General features: G+C 39.3%; 1 protein-coding gene across 2 annotated transcripts in view; it reads right to left on the reverse strand.

The window, feature by feature from the left end:
- The window catches only part of LOC128698064 (cadherin-86C-like), a 343,481-nt gene that overhangs the window by 297,363 nt on the left and 24,665 nt on the right, over positions 1-21,453 (reverse strand). The window lies entirely within an intron of this gene.

Genomic DNA, 21,453 nt, shown 5'->3' on the forward strand with positions numbered 1-21,453 from the left:
ATATATATATATATATATATATATATATATATATATATATATATATTATATTTAATAATAAATTGTATTATCGTTAATAATTTTATCTGCATTATTGGAACCATCGTTTTTCAAGTGGAAAACAAGGGTACCAACAATGTTGCTTGACTCTTCTTTTCTTCGGGATACTGCAAAGTGTCCTAAACACGCAGGAATTTTATGAAAGGTCTGCATTAATATTTCATTTTAATCCCCGTCAAGGGAGGCATGATTTGACAGCGAGTAAATGCCGTTTCTGGCCGTATTTCTTGACAGGAAGGATAACATCACGTGTTCTAAAAAGAGACAATCTCCAATTAGAAACAGTTATGATGTGTGTCGCCTCCATCATTATCCTGGACGAGGCTCCTGCTGCTGGTGTGTCGCCTCCGTCATTATCCTGGACGAGGCTCCTGCTACTGGTGTGTCGCCTCCGTCAGTATTCTGGACGAGGCTCCTGCTGCTGGTGTGTCGCCTTCGTCATTATCCTGGACGAGGTTCCTGCTGCTCGTGATGACCGTGGGCGGGACTGGTCTCCACCAGAGTATACCTAAGAATTCACTTGGGACGCATATGTTGCTGTGACCTCTCCAAGGCAGCCAGGGATTATCCTGCAGCAGCAGCAGGAGGTGGCACAGCAACGGCAATCAATGACGGTGGTGGGAGGCGGCCAAGGAGGTGCGCGCCAAAACTGACCAATAAGAAGGTTTTCTCTTTCGTCTGCCCGCCAAAACTGACCGATCAGGAGGTTCTTGTCTTGTGTCTGTGCGCCAAAACTGACCATTCAGGTGGTTTTCTCATGTGTCTGCTTGCCAAAACTGACCAATCAGGGGCTTTTGTCCTCTGTCAACGGACCCAGACTTACTGCTGAGCTTTACTGTTGTATTCACGTTCCAAAAGTAACCAATGAGAAAATTTTGTCTTGCGTTCACGCGGCAAAACTGACCAATGAGGAGCCTTTGTCGTGAGTCCGCGCGCCAAAAGCTTACAAAAAAAAACTGCCCCAAAACTTATTTTTTCTTACATGAATGTACCAAGACAACAAACATTGATGCTTGTTTTAATCAGAAATGTACTCTGTTCTCCTGTAGGTCATTTATGGAATATTCCCGAGCTGTGGGAGACCAGAACAAGACATCGTTCAAGCTTCCAGGTCCTAAATTTGACCAAAACAATATAAACGTATAAAGTATAAGTAATAAGAAATATAATATGAAAGTAATCAATGTAAAGGAAAAAGTAAACGTGTTTTTTGATACTATATTAACAGATACAGAGAGAGAGAGAATTCCTTTCCCACTGCTGATTTTCGTGCCTAACTGGACAGCGTGTGAGTGGTCGGGTAAGTTCTCGTAACACTAAGAAATTACAACCTTCCTTCAAGACTTATCATGCTATGTACTGCCTTCCTTTCTTCCTTTCTCCTCCTCCCTCTCCATCTTCTTCTTCTTCTTCTTCTTCTTCTTATTATTATTATTATTATTATTATTATTATTATTATTATTATTATTATTATTATTATTGTTATTATTGTTATTATTATTATTATCTTCTTTTCTTATTTTTCTTCTTCTTCCCACATACACACGAGACACAGGAGCATCAGATAACACTGACTGAATCATCTGAACACTGACAGTGTACTGAGCAAGCCTTCAAGTATTCACCAATAGAAACCACACGTAGTTTACACCAGTCGGTCGAAGGAGCCTCGGTTTAACCCCCCAACCCAAAAAAGGCAAGTACAAAGAGGCAAACACACACCATTCAGGGATAACGAAAGGAGCACAGTTAGTTGCCTGTCTCTACAGCAGTCATCCAGTCAGTAAGTGGCAGTTACCAAACTGTAAAAAATAAGACATGGATTTCTAAGCAGTTTCCAAAGCATAGAAATGATGAATAAGACGCAGGTGCAACACCTGCACGTCTTTATTGCTGAGATGTTTCGCTAACTAGTGGTTTTTTCTAATTCTATTCAGAAATAAATACTGGAGACGCTGGAAGCGGAAACTTGATTTTGAGGTGTTCAGTCCCTCAACCTTGATAGAAGGTAGTCAGTCCCTCAACGTTGATAGAAGGTGGTTAATCCCTCAGCCTTGATAGAATGTGGTCAGTCCCTCAGCCTTGATAGAAGGTGGTTAGTCCCTCAGCGTTAGTAAAAGATGGTCAGTCCCTCAGCCTTAATAGAAGGTGGTCAGCCCCTTAGCCTTAATAGAAGGTGGTCAGCCCCTTAGCCTTAATAGAAGGTGGTCAGCCCCTTAGCCTTGATAGAAGGTGGTAAGTCTCTTAGCCTTGACAGAAGGTGGTCAGTCCCTCAACCCTGATAGAAGGAGGTCAGTCCCTTGGTTCTCAAGAACTAGTGTGATAGTGTACATCAACTCTCACTATGCTTATTAAGAAATCTAAACTCTATTATGCCAACAAGGTCCAAGAAATAAAGAACGATATCAGAAACTTGGAAAATACTTTCTCAAATACTGGGCTCACGCAGAATTGCTAAGTTCAAAAAAATTGTGCTGCCCAGACCTATTGAACCTCCCGTCCATATTGATCAGACCACAAATGAATTTAATGACTTCTCAACCATAAGAACTAACCTTCCCAGCAAAATCCCAAACTCTGTTGCTCAGGTTAGTGATTACCTCAGTGGCAGTTATCATGACTCCCTCTGCATGTCACCAACAAATTCTACAGAGGTACGTGTAAGTCTGATATTAAATGCACCTAAAACCAGAGCAGGTGATACAACAAGTGAATCACCATTCGTGTATAAGGCAGCTACCCACGTCCTACCGCCTGCCATTGCAACTCTACTTAATAAATTCTTAAAACCAAAACCAGAAACCAAAAACTATAAACCACTCTCTAACTTGTCTTTGAAAGGATATCATATAAAGGGATATATGCATATGCCTGTATCACTAAACAAATCATTCTTAACCCCTGACTGTCTGGCTTCAGCCCAGGGAAAGGTACTGTGTTGTCATTAAGATACTAAACAGTCTATTCAGCTCTAGAAAATAATGATTATCCAATGGGCCTCTTAACTGATCTAAAGAAAATATTTTAACAGTTTAGCTGAAGTTAGGACATTATGGTATCAGAGGTCACGTTCTCGCTTATATAGTCCTACCTCATTGACAGACGTCAACATGTGACAATCAATGACACTGCTTCATTAACACGAACTGTCAACACAGGAGTGCCTCAGGGTAGTGTCCTTGGTCCACTCTTATTCCTCGTCTATATCAATGACCTACTAAATGCGTTCGAGAAACTAGAGCAGGTACTGGAGTTTCTTACACTGGATATAACATTCCAGCAGGTACTGGAGTTTCTTACACTGGATATAACATTCCAGCAGGTACTGGAGTTTCTTACACTGGATATAACATTCCAGCAGGTACTGGAGTTTCTTACACTGGATATAACATTCCAGCAGGTACTGGAGTTTCTTACAATGGATATAACATTCCAGCAGGTACTGGAGTTTCTTACAATGGATATAACATTCCAGCAGGTACTGGAGTTTCTTATACTGAATAGATCATTCCAACAGATACCGGAATGTTGTGTTGGACACACCAAGTGTTCCACTCAACCTGTCTAACAACTACAGTGGCACCTCGAGTTTCGGTCATAATTCGTTCCAAAAAACTGTTCGAGTGCCGATACCGAAGGAATTTGTTCCCATAAGGAATAATGTAAATTAGATTAATCTGTTTCATAACCTCAAAAATACACTTACAAAAGCACTTACAAAAATACACTTACATAATTGATAGAGTTGGGAGTTGTTCGAAACTCAAGTACGTACATGATATTATTGGGTACAGGCAACCCTCTGTAAGACACACAGAAAAGTTTCCCTTCACTTACCAGTTACAAAAACTAAGTTTAAAATAAAATCCTCTTAAAACTGACTTAAATTCTCCATTGATAAATCATGTTGCAAAAATGTTGGTAGAATTTCCGACAGTATGTTAGATAAAAGGAGATATGTGCAAGTAATGTGACATTTTATTATCACAACGTTTCGCCCTCCAGGAGAGCGAAACGTTGCCGCAGTAAAATGTCACCTTAGTTGCATATGTATTCTTATTACATTGGTGACGTGCTTGGTGACATGCTTGGTGTCATGTCAACCCCTGTTAGTAACTCTGGTGTTACCAGTTAGTTCTGTGTCACTGATCATCTCTGCACTCTAACCATCACAACCTCAACACACTGTCTGTACCTTCTCGTGGTGTGTGTCAACTCACCTAATTGTGCTCACCTAATTGTGGTTGCAGGGGTCGATTCATAGCTCCTGGTCCAGCCTCTTCACTGGTCGCTGCTTGGTCCACTCTCTCCTTGCTCCATGAGCTTTACCGTTCCTCTTCTAAAAGTTATGTATGGATCCTGCCTCCACTACATCACTACAGATTATTCTACTTCCTGTGTGTGTGTGTGTGTGTGTGTGTGTGTGTGTGTGTGTGTGTGTGTGTGTGTGTGTGTAGAGAGGTCACACACACCTCAAAATAACAGAAAGATTCCTCAACACGCAAGTAGGTTGAGTGAGTGTTGTAGTCAGCCTTGAAACACGACAAGTAACACTTCAAAAAAAATAAATTGACCTTGGAATTATACCTGGAAAGGCAGGTAATACTTTGGAATGACTTATAATACCCTGGAATGACTGGCAATGCCCTGGAATGACTGGTAATACCCTAGAATGACTGGTAATACCCTGGAATGACTGGTAATACCCTGGAACGACTGACAATACCCTGGAATGACTGGTAATACCCTAGAATGACTGATAATACCCTAGAATGACTGGTAGTACCCTGGAATGACTGGAAATACCCTGGAATGATTGACAGTTACCCTGGATGACTGGTAATACTCTAAAACAGTTGGAATCACCACTGGATATAACGACCAGTGCGACGACTCGTAACCAAACATTGGGAATCACCACTGGACTCCCATTTAACTCAGTCTGAGATCCTCTAACTAAGCCTCTTTGAGCACTATGGAGACAAGGAAGACAAGACATGATAAAAATTCTTCCAGATGAAGACAGGAACTGGAGAAGTGAGAGTCTTGAAATAAGACTAGGAAGAAGATAAAAGCTCTTGCAGATAGAATAAAGACTTCCTTGAAAAGTGTTCCAGTGTTTAGAAACAAAAGTGTTGTTGGAAATAAAACACATGCCGGTGTTTGGAATCCTTTTTTTAAAAGTTAGATGGACTGGAAATAAAACATATGACGATGTTTGGATTCCACCCAATAAAATCTGGTTGGATTATAACCATTCCATGAGAGGAAAGTGAAGATGATTCGTAATGAGTGTCAGTGAACCAACAGAAGGGTGGACCGTGACCACAGTTCGAATCCCAATCCACATTAAAGAGTTCACGTATAAACATTCCTTGGGAGCTTAATGGAACAATTACATTAAAGACTACACGTACAAACATTCCTTGAACATCACTGGAACAACCACACTCCCTCCCCTTTCTCTCTCTCCCCACAAAAACCCTGGAATCCTCATGAACGGGTGTTTGAAAGATGCCATGAAGGTCGCCCAGGCAATTCCAGGAGGAGCAATATTGTCAGGAAAGTCAAGCGAGCTGCCATGATTTATACTGAAGAAGTCACGCAGAGAGCAGCGAGTGCTTCAGTGTTCCCCTGAAGTGTGTTGATCACCCTGTTGCGTCGCAGTGCGAGGGAGGGAAGGGGAGGTGGAGGGAAGAGGAGGGCTATGTGGAAAGGGAGGGCTGTGTTGATGAGTAGATGAGGGGAAGGGAGGGCTGTGTTGATGAGTAGATGAGGGGAAGGGAGGGCTGTGTTGATGAGTAGATGAGGGGAAGGGAGGGCTGTGTTGATGAGTAGATGAGGGGAAGGGAGGGCTGTGTTGATGAGTAGATGAGGGGAAGGGAGGGCTGTGCGGAAGGGTAGGTGTGGAGAAGGGAGAGTAGCGTTGAAGGAAGTAGGAGTAAGTTGAAAATTAAGGGAAAAGATGGAGGATTTAAGCAGAAACAAAGTTACGCAGGCAGACTGACAAACAAGCAGGTAGACTGACAAACAAGCAGGCAGACTGACGAACAAGCAGGCAGACTGACAGACAAGCAGGCAGACTGACAGACAAGCAGGCAGACTGACAAGCAAGCAGGCAGACTGACAGACAAGCAGGCAGACTGACAGACAAGCAGGCAGACTGACAAACAAGCAGGCAGACTGACAGACAAGCAGGCAGACTGACAGACAAGCAGGCAGACTGACAGACAAGCAGGCACCCTGACAGACAAGCAGGCAGACTGACAGACAAGCAGGCAGACTGACAGACAAGCAGGCAGACTGAGAGACAAGCAGGCACCCTGACAGACAAGCAGGCACACTGACCGACAAGCAGGTAGACAAACAGGTAGACTGACATACAAGCAGGTAGACTGACAAACAAGCAGGTAGACTGACAGACAAGCAGGCAGACTGGCAGACAAGCAGGCACCCTGACAGACAAGCAGACAGACTGACAGCAACTACGTGTGAAACACTGATAATGACACCATTAAGTGCCAATATTAGCTGGCTGGTATTGTCTTGAACTGGAAAACACAGTTGTATGTAGTAGTGACTTCACGATAATAACCTTAACCTCACGCCACCTAGGTGCGTCAGGTTAAGAAGAAGAAGAAAAGAAGAAAACAACAACAAGAAAAAAAAAAACACATAGGTACCTACTTTCTGCTAGGTGTACAGTGGCAGCAGGTATAAGGTAACTTAACCACCACCTTCACACACCCAAGTTGGAATTTTTGGAGAAGAAAATCACTGAGTGAATATATATATGTCGTGCCGAATAGGCAGAACTTGCGATCTTGGCTTAAATCGCAACGCTCATCTTGCCATATAGGACAAGTGAAAATTTGTGTATACAATAATTTCGCCAAAATCATTCTGAACCTAACGGAAAAAATATATTTGATTGTATTTGTTTAGTATTAAATTATTGTAAACGTATTTAAAATATATTTAGTTGGGTTAGGCTAAAATAAATTGCTCTTCTTATAATAAGGTTAGGTAAGTTTTCTAAGACTCTTTTGGTGCAAAATTAAAATTTTTTACATTAACAATAATGAAAAAAATATATCTTTAAACGTAAAAGAGAAAACTTCACAAAGAACTTAATTTTAAATGAGTTCTTGCTAATTGACCAGTTTTACATATTCGGTACGACATATATATATATATATATATATATATATATATATATATATATATATATATATATATATATATATATATATATATATATATATATATATATGAGAAGAAAGAATTCTAATTTTAATTCATTCTAAATAATGAGAGGTATGTATCAACTCACATTCTCCGTCATGCTATAAGGCGCTGCCTCACCACTCTTAATAATACGTGTCAATTGAGGTCACATACAGAGTGGCTCTTACATAGCCTAGCACTTGACCCAATACACGAAACATATACACTCACACAGGGCAAGTTATGGAGGTTTTTTTTTTAACGGCAGTGTCCAGAGGTCAGCATACCACTGCTGTACCAGGTCAACCTGTCTGCCTCCTCTGGTTCACCTGGGTAAGCAATTTTTGTTTTTAATAGCTAGAAATGATCAACCAGCTTGTGGATATGCGGGCCTCTAGCAGCAACAGCCTGGTTGATCCAGCTGCCATCAAGGATGATTAACCTGAGATCGAGATATGAGCATGGAAGTACTCTGGAAATCAGTCACAGGTGAGTGATCCAGTTAGAAACAGAGAAGAAGGAAGCTGAACTACGAGTACCAGGAGTGACTCTCATTCCTTCCCATACGATGTATCACCTCTCATGTCTCCTGTCCTCGTCTGCTTTATTCTCCTCCACAGTTTTAAATTAGCAGTCAGGGATGCATCTCACTCGATCTCATCTGCTATGTCAGTCACTTAAAGTTGTGGTCCTAATACTGATCGTTGTGCAACCCGCTTGTTACTTTTTCCCATTCAGACAGTAGTCCACAATAATAATAATAATAATAATAATAATAATAATAATAATAATAATAATAATAATAATAATAATAATAATAATAATAATAATCAAAGATAATAACAATAATAATAATAATAATAATAATAATAATAATAATAATTAATAATAATAATAATAATAACCGAACCAAAGTTACTCCACAATCATACAAGAAAAAAGACGACTGATGTAAAAAGTAAGAAAGTTGAGGAAGGAGGAAGGGGCGCTAACAGAGAAGTTTGTGAAGTACTTTAGCAAATAAATCAAATAAATATTCACAGAGTAAAGTGGAGAATTAGTTGAAGACGCCGTAGACAGAACACATCAACAGGTACTGCAGAGTATCAACATAAATACTCAGTGATGACATCAATGCAAGAGACGAAAGTAACAAAAGCAATTTTATGAACACAATATCTGCACGAGTGCTGAGAGACACGGTAACTAAAGATACTCAGCCAGTCGGTGGTAGACGGAGTGGAAAATTCCCAGATGTAGGTATGGGTGGGTATAGTGAGCGCCATTCTGCTCTCTAAGAGTGACATAGATACCCTCTCATGCCTCCTGATGGGCAGTCAATGATCAACGTTAAGGTTGTTATATGACCCTTATGGATTTAGGACTTAGTTGTGATTATAATAATAATAATAATAATCAGGCAGCGGAAGATGCAGAACAAAAAAAAAAATTCTAATGACGTTAACTTTACTAACAGGATAAATAGACTTTATCGTCAGGTTAAAAACATAATATGGGGGTTTATAAATAAAATGTTTATAAATGAATAAACAAATAAATACATTTTTAATATTCATTAATTACAGTACGAGTTTCACTGTGCTACAATAATTAGTTATATTGATAACCTGCAACTTATGCAATGTATAACACCTCGGTCAGATGACCATAAGCTCCAGCTGCGGGTCATAATGTGACTATGACCCGCGTCAGATAACACTTGTCTTGTTTCCTGACGAATCTTACCTAAACTATAATTAGACGGGTCATTGAAAGATTGAGGCCCATGACGGGACACTGTCTTGGTGAATATTATACATTTACATGGTCTATAATTATAATGTTAATTTATTAAGGGGTAATAGACCTTACGGTAAGCCAATGAAAGGCCTCGATCAGGTGACTCAAACGCACGTCAGTAAACAACTGTTCTGTTTTCCGGTGAATCTTACATAACCAGGATATATACCTTAAGATATGTATTTCTCACTGTATATCTGTTAAGAGTTTACTTTAATCCTTGATTTTAGGTACTAAATATTCTTGACTGTAGTGAACAAGTTACGTACAGCCTTAATGACCCTAGTGTAGAAAGACGAACAAATACGGAATCCACACAAGATATGTCCAATCAGGAGAGTATATATACATCCAGAGTTTAATCCCTATTTATTCAGATATTAAAGTGCTCCTTATTGGTGGTAAACAGAGACCTTCCCCTGGCTTACCCACCCACCCCTTTAAAAATTAAGATTATTAATAATCTATCACATTTAGGTTAGGTAAGATTCGTCAAGAAACAGGACAAGTGTTTCCTGACGAGGGTCTTAGTCATATAATGACCCGCCACTGCAGTTTTTGGTCATCTGACCGAGGCCTTACCCTGGCTTACCCGTCCACCCCTATACAAATTAAGATTATAATCGTAACATTATTGTTATTATGTCCGCCAAGAGACAGGTCAAGTGTCTCCTGACGCGGGTCTTAGTCATATAATGACCTGCCACTGCAGCTTTTGGTCACCTGACTGAGGCCTTCCACTGGCTTCTCCCTCCACCCTTTCAAAAATTATATTACGACCATTTTTATAGCTATATACCATTATTATTTTTTAGGTGTGCCGGTTCTGTCCCGCCCCGGGTCTTCTCCAAATGGTGACCCGGTAACCATCATTAGGAAATAATGATAATTATCTTCCAATTCTACTTAAATTTTACGCTCAGGAACAAATTATATAAAGTTTAATGTAGAAATCACCAAAATTATACTTCTTGTCACTACACATTGTTCAGTTACCATATATATTTCCTCTCAAATTATTATATGTACAAATAAGGTCACAGAAGATAATTAATATAAAGTAACTGACGGAGAAATTCACCCCAAGGAAAAAAATGGGAATACGTATTTTCGTAAGAGCTGTGATTTATGTTGTCTCTCTCTCTCCCTCCCTCACACACACACACACACACACACACACACAGACTGGACCTAGAAGCGACCAACGAAGAGGCGGGGCTAGAGCAATGATTCGACCCCCTGCAACCACATACAGGTGAGCACACACACACACACACACAACCTTCTACGAAGTAGATTACACCATGATCAATATATACTGAGAGTTAATGTTACATCAACGCAACACCTTGTCTTCGTGTGTGTTAAGTTGCGTGCTGAATTCACGAGGTATTTTCAGAAAATTGTACCAGCAAAATGCATTCTCCTGACACCAAGTATAATTGACCATCATTATTGGTAATGATGTACTTAATGACTATCTACTTTGTTTATTTTATATTTTTAAACTATGCTCTAGTTATATGGGAGTTTGAAGCATGTCGACTACACTAGGATTGTTAAGGCTTAATGTCACCAGTTCACCACCAGTCAAGAATACTAAATTTAATACTTAGAACAGGGATTAAAGTAAACTCAGTGTATATACCCTGAGATATTCATTTTACTGTATATACCCTGAGAGACATTCACCTTACTGCATATATACTGTGAGCGACAACCTCCCTGTGTATATATGCCCGAGAAACATTCACTTCATTATGTATGTATCCTGATAATATTAAAGCCTAGCTATAGTTTTAAAGCCTAGTGATAGTCTTCTTTTTTTTGATAAGCCAAATACAGTAACTATTCGATGTATATATGTGAGTACTGATGTCACCATTTAGATTTCATTGACTAACCATTGATCAAGCTGACATCAAAACATGACTCTTAAGTCAATTTTTCCATCCCTTACTGACGTGTGTGTACATATCTATATATAAAATGCTTCGATATCATCAAGTGACATCATGATGACTGTTTTAGAGTGACGACAGCAAGTGACCTCGTAGCATTGAATACACATTCTGACCTCACTCTGACCTCATACGTTAGTCTGGCACCTGACCATAAATTATAGCCTTCAGCACCCTACTTACGACCCTCTGGAGCTCTATAATTTTAGTTACGACCCCTGGAGCTCTATAATTTTTTTTTAGTATTTTAAGTACTTGCACAATCATTGTTTGACGCAGCCATTTCGAAATTCACCGTCCTTGTTACTGAAACAAGTACGGGCTAGGTTAGGTAAGGTTCGTCAGGAAACAGGACAAGTGTTTCCTGACGCGGGTCTTAGTCATAAGATGACCTACAGATGGAAGAGCTTTTGGTCATCTGACCGAGGCCTTCCACTGGCTTAATGGTCAACCCCCTTTAAAAATTAAGGTTATAATGATATACGTGTGGAGCCTCAGGCCCATTCCTGTCAAAATTTATGGTCTAACGCAGAGCCTGCGCTGTCAATTTCCACCAATCAGGAACAAGATACCGAGATGCTTAGCCAATAAACAGGGACGTGACTAAATGCGTTTCGATCGTTGATACCTTTCTCGGATACTTTATATTTTTATCTAATCAGGCTTTGTTTTGAATTAATTAAAAATTTCGTTCCAAACCCAGCTGTTTTAAAGATCTTGAATGCGCGATCAAAGAAAGGTATCCCTGCATTTCATAAACTTATCTCCCTTCTACCTCTGTGGAAAATTGCATTTATCTGGATGTAACTCATAATGTACATACCAGTAAATAACAAAGATAATTATTATTTATCAATGTTACATATACAAGTAGGAATTTGGGACACCTAGGTCGCAAAAATGTCCCTCTTCGATACCTACCACTGTCATAACCACAAGTTGCTCTGGACCTATCAATTAAATGAAATATACATACATCAGGAATACTGGTAAATATATAAATTTGTGGACTGTATATTAAAAATAATAAATGGTTATATATATACACAATTACATAGCAGAAGGAAAATATATCTTAATATCACTCACCAATTTGACTGGAGATTAATGTGTATCATACTCAGAAAACCTCACTCTAACTAAATCTATGAAAATAATGCTGGCCAGAATTACACACAAATCTAGAGAGCTTATCTGAGGTTCCTGGAGCTGTCTTGTCCAGTCGTCTGATATCTCAAGTTATGCAGGAATGCACATCCACCAATTTCGCCTCCTATTTGAGAGGTGTCAACACAATTTTAACCTCTAGAGCACGAAAAATTCTTCCCATTACACCAACGTTTGTACAAAATTCAAAACCAAGATGGCGAGTCTCGTCTGCGCAGACGCAGGCTTTCCGTTTTCTATGACATAAATATTATTAAATACAGTATGGCTATCTATTTACATATAAATACTGAATTTCTGGAAAATATATACAGTATTTTCCACAACCTCAGTGATCCGAGAAAGGTATCCCTGTATTTAATAAGCCAAGCCTCCTCTACCTCACTGCCCACAAAAGATATACAGAGAGTGCGCATAAGTTTCTAATACAGATAAACATCATCACTGAAGGTCTGAAGCCAATCTGAAGAGGCATTCACAAGTTATCACATGGAAATTAATATTCCACTTTCTTTGATAACATGGTAAACTGGCACGAACGCAGCACAAAATCACTACAACCCTTGAACTCAGACACACCAACCTTGAAAGTTTAAAGCCAATCAGTAGACCGCACTTAGATCAATATCTCAAAGTACTACAGCACTTAAGTTTAAAGCCGTGCAGAAGTTGTCTTCTTAAGATACTGGAGTTGAAATTCTGAAACTGACCACACGAGTTACTCAAAAACTCGCATAAAAACGAGTATTTAAAATCAATCACCCACACAAATGCACACGTATTCTCAAACATATATGCACACTCTCAGCCAATCACAGCTTAGGTGATCAAACCCTTTTTTCCCCTAGTTAGGGATACATTTTCCTCTGAAAAACGTCTACATTTCTTCTGGTAATATTTCTTATAACATGCCAGTAGTGGAGTGATGGCTTCTACATCACTAATATTGACACAGTTCCTCTGTGTATGGCGCCTCTGCTTTTCACCGGTTCATTCTATACTTTCTCCCATGTGTTTCACTCCAGTAAGTTATTATGAGAGGGTATAAGTTAAGAACCTGCCCTTCAAATATCTTCCAAGTATATATTATGAGATATTTGTTCTCTTCTTCGGTCCAGAGAGTACATTACAAGTGCTTGAAGATCTTCCCAGTATAGTTTAAATATTTTATTTACTCCATGTGAGTAGTAAATAACCTACTCAGAGGGTGTTCCGGGGGTCAACGCCCCCGTGGCTCGGTCCATGACCAGGCCTCTGTATATTTCTCCTCCACTGCACGGAACTGTGAGCACAGGACAGTGCACTATGGAGCACAAGTGATATGATGAACACCATCACTGGCGAAACTTCTCTTGTTTTCAAAGTTCTCATTATCCAATCATCTTCCTGACATCTAATGCGTGTATCTATTCTTGCTATTTGAAGGTCATCTGACGTCATTATTCCCGAGTCTTCAACATGTTTAAAATTTTAGTTCTGTGGGACTATTGGATTCATAGTCTGCTGTTTGTAGTCTCGTTTTCCTCTGAAGATATGTGTGTAAGAACATATCTTTAGTCGATAGGTTAGGTAAGGTTCGTCAGGAAACTCGGTAACTCATTCCTAACGCGAGTTTCAGTCATATGATGACCAGCAGCTGGAGCTCTTTTTTTTTTAACATTGGGTTTTACAAGGTTAGGTTGTATATATGTTGGTAGAATTACCGACAATATGTTAGGTAAAAGGACACAAGTACAACTAATGTGACATTTTATTGTGGCAACGTTTCGCTCTCCAGGAGCTTTGTCAAGCCGTTACAAACACTACATGGACACAGAGGGTATGTATAGCCTATACATTTATAGCCTATACATGTATAGCCGATACATCTCAGAAATAAATATATCGAGGTGTTGCTTATACACCCTTCCCGAGTCAAAACAAAAAAAAAATTAGAAATTTACCATACTAAATCTTCTCTCGTTCCACTATAACAAATGCCAACAACTCGAGGCTGTGTACAATCCTACCTCATCAAGTCAGAAAATCCGAAAAAAAAATTTCAATGTGATGACCTCTAAAAGTGACCTTTGACCTTCAATGACGAGCGTTAATGCATTCGTTTTGAAGTTCCTAACACAACTAATTAGGGGAATCATTGCATGTAATGAAGGAAAGACAATCACAGGCGATATAACTGGAGGAAGTCTTGTGTGTGGAAATTGTGAAATGGACAATTATTTTTAAATGTCTAGAGAGACTGGCAAGCATGCAGACATGCAAACAAGTCACACAGGAGGAAAATACACAGGTAGGCAAACACGGTGAACTAGACACACAGGCGAGCAAACAATCCGGCAGAAAGGCAAAAAAAAAAAAAAAAAAAAAAAAACAGGCAAATTTGTTTTAGCTAAACAATAAGCTTTATGAAGTCACTGTGTGGCGAAACGTTTCTTCAGTAAAGTTTCCCATATGTTGCATAAGTGTCTCAATTCTTCAATCTGTATATTGTTAGAGACGTACAGATAGACAGGTAAACAGAAATGTACAGACTGACAAATAAACAGAGATGTATAGGCAGAGACATACAGACAGACAAGTAAACAGGGAGACGTACAAACAGGTAAACAAAGAGATGCACAGACAGGTTAACAGAGACGCACAGACAGATGAACAGATATACATACAGACAGGTAAACAGACATGCACAGTCGGACAGGTAAACAAAGGTTAATAATAGCTAATATTTTGTTCCTACAAGTACATATACAAGGTATACAGACCTAACTGACATGAATGACATACTACTATGTAGAAAGCCCCTTGTTATACACAGCATTTCTGGCACATTAGGTCAATTTTGTCCCAGGATGCGACCCACACCAGTCGACTAACACCCAGATACCTGTTGTACTGATTGGTAAACAGGGACAGCAGGTGTCTTAAGGAAACACGTTCTAATGTTTCTAGCTTACCGGGGATCGACCCCCGGACCTCAGTGTGTGAGCTGAGTGTGTTAGTGATTCAACTACGGGACAAAGACAAACAGAGACGTACAGACAAACAAGCAAACATAAACACACATGCAGACAAGAAGATTAAACACCATTGGTAATTAGTTTCTGATCGCAAGTAACTAATCAAATAATACTACAAAAACATGAGCATATTATATAGATGAAATACATACTAAATTCCGAATATAAATTGTGTATTCATTGCAAGGAAAAGTGAGATAATATTCTTTTTCGTCAAAGTTACATAGTAAACATAGACAATGCAAAATGGAAACTGAAAAAAATATATTTGTTCCCCCTATCGAAGTTGATTTTTTTTATTACTAATAAATCTATCAACTTAAGAAAAAGAAGATTTATTATTATTAAAGATTCGCCGGTATTCTCCCGGCCTGGGCCTTTTCCAATTGGTGGCCCGGCCTTGACTCCCTCTTTAGGAAGTGTCTGAGACCTAAGTCTCCCATGGGAGGAGGCACAAGTACCTCCTCATCTTTGGGACCAACTGTCCCCAGGCCTAGCCACAAGCTAGGCCTCTCTGGTCTGCCATCCCCGCCCAAAGGGGGACAAATGGGAATGACAGTCTTATGAGCTAAAGGCTCGGGCTCAGGCACCTACCCTTCCCTAGAAGGGTTAGGCATGGTATCGATGGGGACCAACTGTCCCCAGGCCTAGCCACAAATATATTTTTTAATTTCAATCTTGCATTGTCTGTGTTTATTATGTAAATATTGACAAGAAAAATAATATTATGTCAATTTTATTTGTAATAAATACACAATATATATTTGCAAATTAATATATATTTCATCTATAAAATATATTCATTTTCTTGTAGATTTTTTTGATTAATTACTCACTTGTGATCTGAAAATAATTACCAATGGTGTTTAATCTTGGTGTCTGCCTCTGCATGTTTGTTTGTATGTCCGTAAATCTCTCTGTTTACTTGTCTGTGCATCTGTTCTTTCCGTGGGTCTCTGTTTACCTTTCTGTGCCTCTCTGCTTATCTGTCTGTACGTTTCTGTTTACCTGTCTGAGCATTTCTCTGTTTGCCAGTTTTAATGTGTTTCTGTCTATTTTCATGTTTGACTGCACTATTTACCTTAGTGCCTTTTAATTATATAAACTCCCCAACAATAGGTAGATTATGCATTAAAGTTAGTAATATTTTGTGTAAAGGGGACGATATATATATATATATATATATATATATATATATATATATATATATATATATATATATATATATATATATATATATATATATATATATATATAACCAGTATAAACACCTATCGTAGATCGTCACAACTATCATCTTGGATGTAAGCTGTCTGTTTCCTAGCATGTTGCTGGTGCGTCCAACACTGTGTTACCAAGACATACTCAAGACACCTGCCACCAGGCTCAGCCTGTTCTTCTGCTCTTCTTCATCTGCCATGTAATGCTCTACTCCCTGGCTCTTTTTTTTTTACAACTGAAGACGTTCCTCTCTAGATTATTATCATAACAAAGCGCCAAACCCACAAGGGTTGTACAGGTTCCTCCTCTCCAGAGCTGTTCTTCGTCTGCCTCTACTTCTTCCCTCTCACCCCTTGTGGGTCTTACGTGTGAAATGAATCTTTTTTTTTTTTTTTTCAATTTTTATTTCTTCTTTATAGTCAGAGTTACGAAACCTTTAAACAACATAATTATGTATAAGATAAACATTCCTGCATCTCGTTATCTTCATCAGATCACATCACGTGTTTCTGTAATGGTTAATATATTCAATCATTTTTTTTAATAATTATAAATCGCATCAGTAATATTTTTTCAGCTTTCGGTCTTCTTCCAAAGCCATTTTCCCCCATTTTTTCTTAGCTACATTAAATCCAATGTACCTAATTTTATTTTTACCATAACACATTAAAAATCAAATAACCATTTTCCTCTATAAAGAAATTGCATTTCCTTTATAAGTTTTGTTCTTTTCTGCAGTTACCCTTTAATATCTCACTCCTTGAAACGTCTCATACTTTCTCCGATTCCTGGTCACGACGAATTTCTCATTCTCGTGAAGGTAAATCCCTGTGTAATCCTTCGACTCCCTGGGTAATCCTTCGACTCCCTGGGTAATCCTTCGACTCCCTGGGTAATCCTTCGACTCCCTGGGTAATCCTTCGACTCCCTGGGTAATCCTTTAAATACCTGTGTAAGCTTTCAAATTAATGAGCAATGCTTCAGCTCTGTGTAGTCCTTCAAATCCCTATGCAATCTTCCAAATCCCTGTGAAATCTTTCAAATTTCTGTAAAATCTTCCAAATCCTGTGCAATCCTTATAATCCCTGTGTAACCATTCAAATCTCTGTGCAATCCTTTAAATCCTTGTGCAATCCTGCAAATCATTGTGTAATCCTTCAAATCCCTGTGTAATCCTCCAAATTCCTGTGTAATCCTTCATATCCATGTATAATTTTTCATATCACTGTGTAATCTTGCAAATATTTGTGTAATCCTTCAAATTCCCGTGTAATTCTTCAAATCCTTTTGTAATCCTTCAAATCCCTGCATAATCCTTCAAATCCTTGCATAATTAATCAAATCCCTGTGTAATCATTCAAATCTCCGTGTAATCCTTCAGATCCCGGTGTAATCCTTCAGATCCGGGAGTAATCCTTCAGATCCGGAAGTAATCCTTCAGATCCGGAAGTAATCCTTCAGATCCGGAAGTAATCCTTCAGATCCGGAAGTAATCCTTCAGATCCGGGTATAATCCTTCAGATCCGGGTATAATCCTTCAGATCCGGGTATAATCCTTCAGATCCGGGTATAATCCTTCAGATCCGGGTATAATCCTTGCCCTGCACTGAACTCAGCAAACAGCGCTGATCGACCACAAGGATAATCAAACTCTTCACATTGTTTACCTCTCTGGGATCTTTGTTTACCTGTCATTTTTACGGTGTTTACTTATCCTCACAAACACAAACTGGTCCAACAGCGGTTTTGTTATGTAGACAAACAAACAATAAATATAAAAAAATAGACAATAATTATAATAATAGGCAAACCGGCGCAGCTTGTACAGAGACGAGCAAAAATTTCCAAGGAAAAGCACACAGGTATATATGGAAGCATACACATACACACAGCGAAGAGGCGGGGCCAGGAGCTATGATGCGACCCCTGCATCCACAAACAGGTAAGTACAAATAGGTGGGTATGTCGAGTCGAATATGCAAAATTTGCGATCTTGGCTTAAATAGCAACGCTCATCTTGTCATATAGAACAAGTGAAAATTTGTGTATGCAATAATTTCGCCAAAATCATTCTGAACCTAACGAAAAAAATATATTTCACTGTATTAAATTACTATAAACGTATTTAAAATATATTCAGTTGGGTTAGGCTAAAATAAATTGCTCTTGTTATAATAAGGTTAGGTAAGTTTTCTAAGATTCTTTTGGTGCAAAATTATAAATTTTTACATTAACATTAATGAAAAAATATATCTTTAAACTTATAAGAGAAAATTTTAGAAAGGACTTAATTTTAAATGAGTTCTTGCTAATTGACCAGTTTTACATATTCGGCACTACAGGTACATACACACACACACACACAGCCAGGAGTTATGAATCGACCCCTATAACCACAATTAGGTGAGTACACACACACACACAGGAGAGATAGGGGGGATATGACAACGACATATAAAATACTGAGAGGTATAGACAAAGTGGACAGAGATAGGATGTTCCAGAGATGGGACACAGCAACAAGGGGTCACAGTTGGAAGCTGAAGACTCAGATGAATCACAGGGATGTTAGGAAGTATTTCTTCAGTCATAGAGTTGTCAGGAAGTGGAATAGCCTGGGTAGTGATGTAGTGGACGGAGGATCCATACACAGCTTTCAGAAGAGGTATGATAAAGCTCACGGAGCGGAAGTGACTGAGTAGCGGCCAGTTGAAGAGACGGGGCCAGTAGCTGTGACTCGACCCCCGCAACCACAACTAGGTGAGTACAACTAGGTGAGTAAACACACACACACACACACACTTGTTCTTATGACGCAAGATTACAGAGTAATTTTGTAAATTTTCTGGATATAAGTAATCTCAGCATGGCGTTGGTGAGAGAGAGAGAGAGAGAGAGAGAGAGAGAGAGAGAGAGAGAGAGAGCAGTCATGACTGAGAGAGTTATCCCCAAACCTCCCAAAAATCTCCTATCTCCCTTCCGTATGTAACTAATTTACCTCTGAGTCGATCTCCTGTCTCTCTCCTCTTGCTGTGTTTTGCTTCTGCAGCGAATAATTGTTTGCGTTAAAAATACTTTCACTTGCAGTATGGTAACGAGGTTCAGCAGAGCAGAGGACATAACAGCGGCTCACCACTACTGAAACACCTGCAGCAGACTGAGAATTTGTACCCGCACGTTTCCACCTACTGAAGGACTTGTTAAAGCTATATTTAAGGCTGGAACGTTTAATGAAGAATGCGTCAGCTTCGCTACGTTTCGCATTGCTTGTCCACTCGTTATTCTCATCATTATTTAACATGTAGGCAACGTTTAGGTCCTTCCTGGACCAGGAGGGGCAGAAAGGTCCCTTACGCTTTTCTCTTGACAAAGTGCATTAATTTTGAAGGCAGTCATTACTAGCTAGCGTATTTTACATACTGAATACGCATTAACTTAATAACTGCAATTATCATTATACTTAACGGAACTACAACACGTAACAAACAAGTACAACAAGTGTAACTAAACAAGTATTGTCTTTAAATAACCAGGCAGTAAAAAAAATGGAAAAATATTATAGTATCCTCAATTTTTATTTTTCAGTTGTAATAGAAATACGCTTTCGTTCATTATTTATTTTGGTTCGAAAAAGCAGTTTTAAATGACCATAATTTTTAAAGGAGTGGATCGGTAAGCCAGCGGAAGGCCTCGGTCAGATGACCAAAAGCTCCAATAGCGGGTTATCATCTGACTAAGACCCGCGTCAGGAAACACTTGTTTAGTACCGGTGAATCAACAACAACGACTAAATGATGATGGTGGGAGCTTAAGCCTGAGTTTGCTACCACCTGCAGCTCACAACACTGCTATTCCCACGAGCTCCCTTGGGGCGGGGATGGCAGACCAGAGAGGCCTAGCTTCTCCCTACGAGCCCCGTGAGGGCGGGGAATGGGGCTAGGCCTGGGGACAATTGGTCCCGGAAGATGAGGAGGTACTTGTACCTCCCATGGGAGACATAGGTCTCGAGACACTCCCAAGTGGTGACCCAGCCAAGGCTGGGTCACCACTATTTGGAAAAGACCCGGGCCGGGAGAGTACCGGCGAATAAAAAAAAATGGTTATAACTAGGACCATAATTTTTAAAGGGGTGGAACGGTAAGCTAGCGGAAGGCCTCGAGCAGATGACCAAAAACTGCAACGGCGGGTTATCATCTAAGACTTGCGGCAGGAAACACTTAACATGTTTCCTGACAAACCTACCTATCTGAAGCCAAAGCTATATGCACCGAGAGGAGAATACATATACATTTACATATAAAAAACGAATTCTCGAAAGATTAAGGCCTGTGTCAGGACATTGTCCTGACGTCTGTTACAACATAGATACACCAAGTTAATCAATATGTTTAAAAGGTATTTAGAAAAAATGGCAACCTACATAAAATATACAAAAGAACACTGTAACTGTAGCCTGACTGTGTCTTTTCCATCAAATAAACTATATATTACTTCATTTTTATTTGCCTGGCTACTAATGAAACACCTCCCCCCCCTCTCCCCCCCCTATAATTCAAAGAAGACAGGGTTGTTGAAATGGTTTAGTTATATATAAAGGAAAGGTTCGGTCAAAAGAGATGTCTTATAATCTGGGATAGATGGAGGTTCAGGCGACGTGTGTGGAATGGTTGGAAGGAAAGTTTGAAGAAGGTTTTGTGAGGTAGGGGCTTGAGCATCACACAGTGTGGTGGGAAGTGACTTTTGGGATTTTACGTAATGTTGGAGTGTGAGCTTGGTAGTTTATAGAAACCAATTAGCCGGACTTTAATTTCCGGAAGTGGGAAATACAGTGTCTGTATTTTGATTTGATAATAATAAATGGTAATGTTGATATCCGTCTGGAAAGACAGCCAGGGCGCGAGTGATGGTACATGTAGTTTCTTGTACATTAGCCTACCATGGTGAGGAACAGCTATTACCAAAAATCCTAAAACGTTAACTTACGTAGCAAACCTCATCCG

The sequence above is a fragment of the Cherax quadricarinatus genome, chromosome 58 (assembly GCF_038502225.1).
Source record: "Cherax quadricarinatus isolate ZL_2023a chromosome 58, ASM3850222v1, whole genome shotgun sequence".
NCBI classification, from domain to species: Eukaryota; Metazoa; Arthropoda; class Malacostraca; order Decapoda; family Parastacidae; genus Cherax; species Cherax quadricarinatus.